We start from the raw sequence: 4,790 nt of genomic DNA, 5'->3' as shown, positions 1-4,790 counted from the left end.
GTGAAGGGGAAACAAAGGTGGAGGCTGCAATGCTTGTTAAGAACCAGTTGTTTAAGGATACAGGTGGACCTGTTGCAACAATGAGAAGTACAAGTTGTCATGTCGAAAACCAGCTTTACAATGTTGGTGCGGTGGGTGGGGGGCTAGGTGTGGGGGGTGAGGCTGGGAGGATTGGATGGGGGGGTGGGGGGTAAGGCTGGGAAGGGATGTGAAGGGTAAACAAAGGAGGAGGCTGCAATGCTTGATAAGAAATGTACCCATTACCCTACCCATGTAATTGCAACCCCTCTGTATAGTGTGCTCACAAAAAAAATAAATAAAAGAAAATAAAAAAATAAATAATATAAAACAGAAAGAAGTAAAATGTACTTGTCCATTCAACTTCCCAAGAAGTTGAGGTGGTGGGGACTATAATTATATCTTGTGTCTGTAGCACATCACTTACCCCTTATCAACTATGGTTTGTTCAGGAATGCCATAGAGGAAATGCAATTTGTAATCATCTTTTAGCTACTAATACTGCATTTTGAATAAGATAGTTCCTATCTAGAACATGTAAATACTACTTTGTTAATATGTTGTCAAGGAAGGCCATTAAAATGTTAAGAATTAGCAAAATGTGGTGCCCTTGAACTGAACATCTTATACTGCTTTAAGTGAGAATTGTCTCAGTGTTTCTAAATATATTGATAACATTAAAGTAGAATATAACAAATGCATACATTTGATACTAATCTAACATTTACATTTATTTTCCCAATATTTCATCCTTCTGTTGATTTCATTACACTTTTATAATTTATATATCATTCTCATAATTGTTTTAATTATGAATTTTCTCTGGAAGAATAAATAATTCACTAAATATAAATTCCCTCATAAAATGGTTTCATTAGAGAGATTAAAATAAAAATTCACTCTTAATGCTAGAACAAAATAACAATAGCATACTAATAACCCTATAATATTATCTACATTTAATAAATGTAATTCAAATATTTCTTTCAAAGAAATCATATTTTTCTTCTTTAATATTTTTGTGTGCTAGTCTCTAACATTGGAATTTAGAGCCTCATATTCTTGGCTGGCTCTATTCCTTGAGACACACCTTTGATTTCTGGCTTTTTTGTTGGTTAATTAGAGATGAGTCTCTTTGATTTGTCTACCCAAGCTGGCTTTGAGCATTGATGCTCAGATCTCAGTGGCCTATGTAGCTACGTGGAAGCTACTTGTGTCCATTTAAAAGGAGTTACATTTAAAAAATTATACACACATGTATATAGATAGATGGACAGAAATGGATAAATGTATCCATATACACAAATATATATATAGCATATAGATATATATAAATAGAAAGATAAAAATTTAAAGATATAATATTTAGAGATAGATTCACATATATTATATGTTATATATTTATATTATATATTTATTTCTAGATATTATATAATTAAATTTTTATATTTACATTTATCTTATATTATCTCTATATATTATATAAAGAAAAATTTAATGATATATCTAGACATATATGTTATATAATATATAGATATCTATACATCATAGATAGATCTATATCTATAAATATTTTTATATATTTATATATAAGTATCCCCTCTACATATTATATTATAGTTATATCTATATTTTTATATATTTACATATAGATATCTATATATATTACATATCTATATATAGATATCTAGACATATATATAGATGTATAGATATATATATAGATATAAAGATGTATATATAGATATATAGACATATAGATTATCTATAAATGATCTATAGATCATCTATAGATAAATATAGATATCTATATATGTCTAGATATCTATATATATAGATCTATAGATAAACATAGATATCTAGATATGTCTAGATATCTGTATATATTTCTCTAATTTCTCTATAGATAGAAACAGAAATATACAAAAATATATCTATATATAGATCTTCATAGATATAGATCTATAGATAGTTCTAAATAGATACAGCTTTTATCTACATAGATGTATAAATGGATATCTGTGTCTATGTATAGATAAAAGATGTATGTCTCTATACATAGATAGATACTTTTTTAATTCAATTTATTTTTTGTCAGGGGGTGTTGGTCCTGGGCCTTTAACTCAGAGTCTGGGCACTCTCCCAAGCTTTTTTGCTAAGATTGGTGATCTACCAGTTGAGCCACAGCTCCACTTCTGGCTTTTTTTGTTACTTAATTGGAGATGAGAGTCACATAGAGTCAAACTCAGCTGGGTTTGATTTGGGACCCTAAGAAGTCAGCTTTATTGGTGCCAGGTAGAAAAAATATATTTTTGCTATAGTCTTTCAGGGCAAGGAACAAATGTAGTTTTAATTTATGTTTAAATTCATGGTTTATCTCTAGCTCAAGTTCACAACTACTTGAAGAAGTTGTATAGTTTAAGTCATGGTTCTAGTTTTTGTCTATGGATAATGATTTATTGATTTAAAAGGATATCCTTCACTATCTAAATTGTTTTTACATCTTTGTAAAAGGTTAGAGTGAAGAGCTATTCCATTTGCAATGATGTATTTTACTGTTAATTATTAATGTGGCATTGATATTATGCCTGCATGTACATCAAAATTAAATCAATACAGAACAGTTTATTTTCTTTTGGGGGAATTTTAAACTTTTCTGGGTATTTTACTTTTTCATCTAAATTTTAAGACAATCTTTTTATCTCATTAATCACATTATCAATTTTATTTTCTATTTTAATATGATTACATTTAATTTTTTATTGCCTTCTACCTTGGAATCTTACTAAATTATTAATTCCAATAAAGATTTATTTTGATATTATTCCTTAGATTTCTCTTATTAGAAAATTGTGTCTGATAGGAAAATTAATTAATATTTGCTTCCTGTATCTTACGCTTTTTGTTATGTTCTTAGTCTCAAAAAATGTTGGCTATAAATGTTATCATTACTTTCTTTATTCTACACCGGAAGAAAAAATTTTATAGAACTATATTTACAAAAAGCAGTTCATTTTTACAAGCATTTTTTAATCCTGAAGAATTACTTTCTTTTTATATCTATTATTCTGAGATTTTTGTTAGACAGTTTTCTGTTGTGTGAGGATGATCATACAATTTTTTTCTTTGCTCCCTTTTCATGATAAATAAAAATCTCTTTTGGTATGTCTGATATTGCACTATTTGTCTATTAGTGTGCAATTTTTTTCTATATTTCCGTATCTGGGCTATGGTGATTTATCAAATGAACTCTTCTATTTTTTTTAAATTGTAAAAATACCGTATAGAGGGGTTATAATTACATGGGCAAGATAATGAGTACATTTCTTATCAAACATTGTTACCTCCTCCTTTGTTTTGTTTCCCCTTCCCATCCCTTCCCAACCCGCCCTTCCCCCCCCCCCCCCCGCCCCCATCCCACCGCCAAAGTTGTAAAGTTCGTTTTTTCGACATAGCATCTTGTACATCTCATTGCTGCAATGGGGCCACCTGTATCCCTGTTTAAACGATCTGTTTTTTCCCTTCCCCTCCAAAATTATACCAACATCAAATACAGTGAAAACAGGGGTTATATTGTGGGGCAGGGACATACAAAGCAACAAAGAAATCATCTTATAAATATGTTAGAAACAATCACATGAAAGAAAAACTATTTAAATCCTTATCTTGGGGTTCATTTCACCTAACATCAACTTATCTGACAGTTTCTGCTTGTCTTAGACATATACTAGTTATTGCAAATAAGGGAAAACGTAAACTCTTTTTTTTTTTTAATCTTTGTTGCTGGGGTTTTTTTTTTTTGGCTTTTTTTATTGTGAAAATACTATACAGAGGGGTTACAATTACATGGGCAAGATAATGAGTACATTTCTTTGTTTCTCCTTCCCATCCCTTCCCATCCCACCCATCCGGCCACCCAATCTTCCTCCCCCCCCACCAAAGTTGTAAAGTTCGTTTTCCCACATAATGACTTTTACATCTCATTGTTGCAATTGTTCCACCTGTATCCCTATTTAAACGATTTGTTTTTTCCCTTCCCCTCCACAAATTATACCAACCCCAAATACAGTGAAAGCAGGGGTTATACCATGGAGGAGGGACATACAAAGCAACAAAGAAATAATCTTATAAATGTGTTAGAAACAATCACCTGAAAGAAAAAAATATTTGAATACATATCTTAGGGTTCATTTCCCTAACATCAACTTATCTGACCTCCATCAGAAAGAATGACATTGCCCCATTTGTTAGGAAATGGAAAGACTTGGAAAAAATTATATTAAGTGAAGTAAACCAGGCCCAAAGAAACTTAGGTCCCATGGTTTCCCTTATTTGCAATAACTAGTATATGTCTGAGACAAGTGAGCTCTTATTTTCTATATTTTTGTAATTTAAATAATAGCATGTCCTCTCTACTAAGAGTTTCTTAATATTATGGCAAGGCTAACAAGATACCTTCATTCTTGCTTTCAAAACACGATGCTTCTTGGCCATTTATATCATCCAGCATGAAGTAACAGAAAATTGTTTTCTACTAAGCCCTGAAACATCCATCACATTTTTTGCACCCTGGTTCTCAGCCAAGACCCTCTGGGAAGCTGCCATATATACCTGTCCCATCTTTCCAGTGTCTTTGCTGTATCTCTCCCAACTTCATCAGTGGCATCCAGCAAAAAATGGCATATAGAATCACTTGCTTAAAATCAGAGAGAAAAGGATATTAAAGGCACAAAAATATTTATTTTTCATGTTTTTAGTCTTTATTGATTTGTC

The sequence above is a fragment of the Dipodomys ordii genome, unplaced genomic scaffold, assembly GCF_000151885.1.
Source record: "Dipodomys ordii isolate 6190 unplaced genomic scaffold, Dord_2.0 Scaffold9, whole genome shotgun sequence".
NCBI lineage: Eukaryota > Metazoa > Chordata > Mammalia > Rodentia > Heteromyidae > Dipodomys > Dipodomys ordii.
The sequence above is the reverse complement of the archived record's forward strand: the minus strand, read 5'-3'. Positions refer to the sequence as shown.